The sequence below is a fragment of the Jaculus jaculus genome, chromosome 9 (genome assembly GCF_020740685.1).
Source record: "Jaculus jaculus isolate mJacJac1 chromosome 9, mJacJac1.mat.Y.cur, whole genome shotgun sequence".
In the NCBI taxonomy this organism is placed as follows: Eukaryota; Metazoa; Chordata; class Mammalia; order Rodentia; family Dipodidae; genus Jaculus; species Jaculus jaculus.
Window position 1 is genome coordinate 54,674,157 of NC_059110.1, and position 7,498 is coordinate 54,681,654.

The window sequence follows — 7,498 nt, forward strand, 5'->3', positions numbered from 1 at the left end:
CATATGGGAGGCACATGTTTGTGTGTGTGCATGCGTCTGTGTATGGTCCTGTGTGTGCATGCATGAGGAGGGCATAGGTGAACGTTGGGTAACTTTATCAGTTTATCTCCCATTTTATGTTTTTTATCAGGGTCTTTCACTGGGCCCTAGGTTCACTAATTCAGCCAGACTAGCTAAAGCAAGTCTCAGGGGTCCTTCTGTTCCTGCCTCATCAGCACTAGAATTAAAGTTATATGCACTGCACCCAATTTTAATATGGGTGTTAGCATCTGAATGGGATCCGTATCCTTGTGAGGAAAGCACAATAGTCACTGAGTTGTATTCCAAATCCCTCAATCTTTTTAGTTTTTTTTTTTTTAAACATAAAAGGCTTTATTTGCAGTGGAGCAGGAAATTAATCAAATAAGTCAAATCCCATATCATCTGACTCCTCAAACTCTTCTTTCTTCTCATTCTTCTTCTCCTTTGCTTCTGCAGGATCAGAACCAGCATCAGGAGCTGCAGAGCCAGGGGCAGCAGAGACAGTCACAGCCCCACCAGCAGGCACACTGGTGAGTTTGCCAATATTTTGGGCAAGGACGTCTTCAATATTATTCCCGTTGAGCTCACTGATGACCTTGTTAAGCTGGTCATCATTAGCCTTAATGCCCACACTGTCCAGGATCTTCTTGATGTCCTTGGTGCTGGGGAAGGAGTTGCCCTCAAAGCAGCCAACAGGTAGGAGGCAACAAAATGCATGTGGATAGCAGTAGACAGGCCTAGCGTGTGTGACCTCCACAGTATCGGGGAGGGAAAGAATCTTTTTAGTCTTATTTTTTTATACATATGCCATCTATAATACCTCAGTCACTGCACAATAGTATATTTTCTCATTGTTTGTTGAAATTTACTTTTTCAGGTCTGAAAACATATCATTTTACCCATACCCTTTTTCTGAATTTCTCTTTAATATTTCCCCCTTCTTTCTTCGAGGCCTTCAAAATTATATTTTTCTCTTTTAAATATTTAATACCTGTATGATTATTTTCTGAGTATAATTAACCTTTTATTTAACCTAGTATTTACAAATTCTGGAAAGTCAAAGACAAGTTATGGATAGAAGTTCAGAAGAGCATTTTGCACTAAAATTGTTTTATTAAATTTCATGAAACAATTTTATGTATTGAGATGATAGTGTTTATTATTTAAAGCAAATTAAAGAATGGCATTTCCTAGTAAATTTCTAACTGTCAAAAGGGTGAATTGGTACCAGATGAACAACAGAGAAGATCTGGAGAGAAAAGACTATGGCTTCATTTGTGTTATATGCCGTTTATGTAGTTATCTGTTTCTATCATTATTTTCTTCTAGTGACATAATCACTTAATCTTGAATGCTTATTCTAAGCAAATATTATCAGCAAATCTTAGAAAAGCATCTTTTGTATTATTCAAATTTGCGAAAAGGAAATATAGCCAGATCTATAACAAACAAAAGTATTTTCTATTTAAATTGCAACTCAATTAAGTGAGGATTATCTGCACAAACATACAAATGATAACTGTTGATCATCTTGTACATATAGGATGTCTGGGGTCCGTATATAGAGCACATCCTCTGGTGTTCACATGTAGAATAACATCAGGCATCATCAGCATATTCTCTGGTGTTTACAATGTACAGCAACACAGGATATCCTCAAAATGTCTTCTATGGTCCATGTATAGAGTAACACAGGGTATTCTGCACCTCCTCTAGGATCCATGGTATAACAAAAATGCAGAGCACTCTCAGCACTCTTCTAGTTCAACACTCCTCTGGGGTCCACAGTGTACAATAACACAGGGTACCCTCAGCACCTCCTTTGGGGTCTACAATATAGAGCAACACAAGGTACATTCAGTACTCCTCTGGAGCCCACACTGTAAATTAACCCAGGGCACCATTGGCACCTCCTGTGGGGTCCATAGTGTAGAGTAACACAGGGCACCTATAGCATGTCTTCTGGGGTCCACAGTGAATGTACAGTAACAGAGGTTCCCTTAGCACATCCTCAGTAGTACCATGCATTTTACAGTACGTATTGCAGAGGAGCCAGAACTTATCCTTTGATGACAAAAGAACCAAAGTCAATCCTGCTAAAAGGAATTTTTATAAATGGAAAAGTTTGACCCAAGTGCACTTAAATACCAATGGGACTAAAGTGTTTTGAAAAGCATAGAAAAACATAACTAAACACATAGTCATTTCTAGTGGTAGGTTAAGAAAGTCAATATTTTTTATATGTTTTTTTTTTAATTTTTTTTGTTCATTTTTATTTATTTATTTGAGAGTGACAGACAGAGAGAAAGAGGCAGATAGAGAGAGAGAGAGAGAGAATGGGCGCGCCAGGGCCTCCAGCCACTGCGAATGAACTCCAGACGCGTGCGCCCCCTTGTGCATCTGGCTAACATGGGTCCTGGGAATCGAGCCTTGAACCAGGGTCCTTAGGCTTCACAGGCAAGCGCTTAACTGCTAAGCCATCTCTCCAGCCCCAACATATTTATATGTTTTTTTATTATCAACATATTTGGGATTAGCTGATAATCTGTTACTCAGATTTGAAAATTGAACTACACAAGATCTAATATAAAATCCTAATTTCATCATTAGCTAAACTGAAGATTCAATATGGTAAAATCTTTGCTTAAGGTCACAATTATGATTAATATTAGATGTTATGTCTCTTGACCTATAGATGACTGGATTTCCACATGGGTTTCCATTTTTCTTCCAATTCTTCTAAACTTTCCATATATTGGACAATGAAAACTAGCTGTCAAATTGAGTTTTATTTTTTATGTTTTTTTAATTTTATTTACTCATATTCCTCACTTATTAATTTGAAAAGTATTTTAAGAATGATATTTAGGTTTTTAAATGTGTTATGTAAGACAGTCAATCCCATGTTCATTCTTTTGTCTACATTGAAAATATTAGGAATAAATATGTATTTTAAAACACTACTGTCACTAAGAGACATGGGGAATGGAAAAGTGTTTAATGACTAACAAAAATCATTTGCTGGGATACAGATCCAACAATTGTAGATGAAACTAAAAGATCAAGGGAAATTGAGTTGTGCTCTAATGGAAATAGATGGCTCTTCAATCTAAAAGATTGATCACACAAACACAAAGGAAAGAAAAGCATCATAATGGATGGCCTTACAACTCCTAACTGGCACATACAGCATTGTTCTAAGACAATATATCAATTAAATGACAGACTTTGATATCTTTCAACATCACAATGGGCTTAAAGTGAAATTTCAGATGTTCTGAATATCTTCCCAAAGGAAAAGCCACCTGTCTGAGTTCATAATGATTTTCATTTGTAAGAGTACAAATTACTTTATGAGACATTAGCAGATGTTCATGCATCCAGGCAAAAATCTATTCCACAAAATCAAGGCCTTTATAATTCACAGAAAATTGTATTCTGGCAAATTAAATTTGGTTGTTATTTCATAGGTAACTGCAATGAACAACAAAATATGGGTAAATAAATTAAAATATATAAATAAGGCTTAACATTTTTCCTCAAAAATATTACATGTAGGTTTTCACCCCTAGTATCTGTAAGTGCAAATTTACTTGAAAAGAGGACCTTATAAATGAATTTAAATTAAGAATGCCAAAATCAGGTGACCCTGCATTTAAAACAAAACTGAGTTTCTGGTAAGCACATGAGAGAAAGGAGAGGGATATTTGGTACATTGAGGGTAAAATTGAAGCCAGGGACTGGGTTTGTGGAGCTATAACCTAAGGATGCCAAGGATTGTTGGTAACCATCTGATATTAGGGTGAGGATTAGGTACAGATGGCTAAAGGTGGTAGGGGGTAAGGGTTGTACCATGTTTCCAGATGAGGAAGGACACTCTAGCCAGAACAGGTATAGCAGACAGCTTCAGGCTCACTAAGATGAACTATAAGACTAGGCATAGTTATGGAGGAAGGGATATTTACTGAAGCTTCCAGATCCAGGGAAAATTCCATAACTTTCAAAGAATTGGGCTGCTTTCACAGGACCAAACACAGATAGAAAAGCCACACCTCACAGAACACTTCAGGAACTCCAGGTGGAACTAGGCACTTTGCTTATTTTTAGATTGGAATGTCAAATCCATTATCCAACTTTAGAGCTGTGCATCCCTGTGACACCTTCTCCACTAAAGTGGCTGTAGATCTAAATTACAAAATGTAATAAAACACTGGATATATCGGGGTCCATCTATTCAAACTACCACAAGTGGGCAAGAGTTACTCTGTTTTCTTCTCTTTATTTTCTGATTTCAGTCCAGCCCCCAGTGTCCCAGCTCTCAAAGATGGGAAACAAGGGGGGACTTGACTCTGTTCCTGGAAGTGAAATTCTCAGAATACAAGGTAATCACTGAGGGTCACCAAATGGGGTAGAGGTGTGGGAAAGAATTCTGACTCTATTTTTCTTTTTTTTCTTTTAATGACAATTATTTATTAGAGAGGGAAAGAAAGAGAAAGGGAGAGAGAATAGGCATGTCAGGGCCTCCAGCCACTGTGAACAAATTCCAGATATATGTCCCACCTTGTATATATGGCTTATGTGGGTACTAAAGAATCAAACCTAGGCCATTATGCTTCACAGACAAGTGCCTTAATTGCTAAGACATCTCTCCAGCCCTGTATTTTCCTTTTCTCCCTAAAGAGGGAATTGTCATTTATTTTACTTTAGTAGGGAAAATAGTTTTGAGTTTTAACAGATGTTTCATTTGCATCCTTCAACCTATTTACCAGTCAATCTATTCATACTTATTCTTTCTGAACTTCAAAAAAGTATTATGCTGGTTTCCACCCAACTTGAAAATGAACCTAGAACTTCAGAGTAAGATTATGGAGCAGTAACCACAACAAAGCAGCCTAGGGGGGAAGTAAACAGAAAAACAGCAAAATAGACTCTTCTACTAAACAATTAAGGTGTGCAATGAGTTAAAACCTCAGCAGAGAAGCCAGAGAGACCTAGAGCTTCTAGCAACCACAGAAGCAGGAACAACCAGCTCTTGCAATGGTGCCAGTCTATGTGGCTGCTAGCCATAAGAGAAGTCAGGTGAAGACATTTTACACTTACACAAGTCTCACAAAGTCAAGAAACCTTAAGGAGAAGACAACAGGGACCAGCTGAGTGACTTGTGAGGAAGAAGATTGTGGGAACTAGCTACACAGCTCTGGTACAACTTCAGGCACCCTCCACATCCTCATCTCCCCTAACAGCCAAAACCAGTAATCAATGGAGACTTAGGGAAGGGATTATCAGTTATGTAGCACCCAGCACAGGCAATCAGAGAAGCAGACCTACTGACCCAGTCAGACTAGCTGGATCCACAGTGTAGTAATAAGGGATACAAGCAGGCACAATGCACAGCTGAGACCAAAACCATCCCAAATGATAGCAGGGCCTACTTACACCACATCAGTACTGGCCAAAAGCCAGGTACACAGGCCTACTTTGGAAGTGCTGATCACATCTTCCATGTCAGGACAGGTTCTGTGCTAGATTTGATTGATGGTTGGCTTTGACATTCATAAATAAGCTGTATTTTAGGGTTGTACTTTATTGCTTCCTGATTTATACTGCCTTTGTCTAATTCCTCTGTCATTTTGGGGGTTATCATCTAACTCTGACCCAGGCTGACATTTAACCCTTTACAAACCAGAAATCTCAGTCTCCCAATGGACAGAATTAAGGGCACGGGGCAGCACAAACACTTAGATACTTTGACGTTGTTTGATTATCTGTTTGTTTTAATGTCAAGTCTTGCATAAATACTTCATGGTGGATTTGATTGAATGCATATATTGATCACTTAAATTTTAGAATTTTCATGTATTTTGCTCCACCCACCTTACTAGATTAATTCCATACCAGGCAAACTCAACACCTAGGATCACTTCTGCTGTTACCCAGGAGTCCTTCCTGACACCTTAAGCTCCACCCTTAAGATATATGACATCAGATTTACTTGGCTAAGAATACTGCAGATAGGGTTAAAAAACCCAAGAATAAAATTAACCTATGATGCCAAAATCTCTACATTATAATACAAGAAACACAAAAAATCAAGACTATATAATCCCACCCAAAATTACAAAACCATCAGAAATGACCTCCATTGATACTTATTTAGATGAAATGCCTGACAAAAATTTCAAAATAATGATTATAGCTATGTTTCAAAAAAAAAAAAAAAAACTCCTAAAGGAGAGCACAGGAAACCAACTTCATGAAATAAGGAGGTTGATACAAGACATGAATAGGAAACAAATGCTAAAGAAAAACCAATCATAATTATTAGAAATGAAAAACACAGTAAGTTAAATTTAAAAAAATCTGTAGAGAGTCTCACCAATAGAATAGATGAAAGAGAGAATAGAATATCTAAACTCCAAGAGCATGTAGAAGATATAATACAGTCCAACAAAGAAAAAGACAAGCTAACAGGAATTCGTGAATGGGAATTTCAAAATATACAGGCACTATGAAACATAAGAATTTAGGGTACAGTAGAAGGAGAAGAATTCCATTCCAAAGGCATAGTAGGTGTTTTCAACAAAATGATAGATTTTTTTTCCCACATTTGGGAAGAGATGCCAATATATATACAGGAATCCTTTAGAACACTAAAATATACAAAACCAGGAAAAAACCTCTGCACACTGTATTGTAACTACCAAACACAAACCAAAGAAAATATGTTGAAAGTAGTTAGAAAAATAAAAGTCACATACAAAGGCAAGCCCATTAGGATAATAGCAGATTACTCAACACAAACCTTAAAAGTAAGAAAGGCTTGGCATGATGTGTTCCAAGTTCTGAAAGACAACAACTGTCAACCAAAATTACTTTATCCAGGAAAGTCACCCATCCAAATTGATGGAGAAATAATGAGGTCCTTTGTCAAATATCTAGTAGCTATAGTTGCTTGACCAAAAGCCTGGGTCCTCAATTCTCTTCCATTTGTCTATACTCCTGTTTTTATGCCAATACCATGCTGATTTTATTACTATGGCTTTGTAATAGTTTTAGATCAGGTATGTTGATGCCTCCAGAGGTATTTCTTTTGCTGAGGATATGCTTGGATATCTGAGGCCTTCTGCCTCTCCATATGAACTTTGGGATCATTTTTTCTTCAATGAGTTTTTGATCAGAGAGACCTACAAGGTTTCCTAAAAGACAGACAGATTTCTGTAAGAGTACTTGATAACCCATCAGAGGTTAGTGGTAAGACCCTACTGCTGAAGACACCATATACAGTTGACACAAAAAATGGAGTGACATGGCTAGAAGCTGGAAGAGAGTCAGTCTCCAGACAGTCAGCATGTCTAGTGCCAGAAGGTGCTACATGGGTGACTAGGGGAAAATGACCAATATTTGTCCAAACAACACATGGTCTAACCTACTTAGCAGCAAATAAGCTGTCATGATGCTCACACAAGTACAATAGTGG

The 7,498-nt window shown here is 37.6% G+C and overlaps 1 pseudogene; it reads right to left on the bottom strand.

Annotated features, from left to right (window-relative positions):
• Nucleotides 1–394: 394 nt before the first annotated feature.
• Nucleotides 395–738, bottom strand: LOC101593821 (annotated as a pseudogene).
• Between the last annotated feature and the right edge of the window lie 6,760 nt (nt 739–7,498).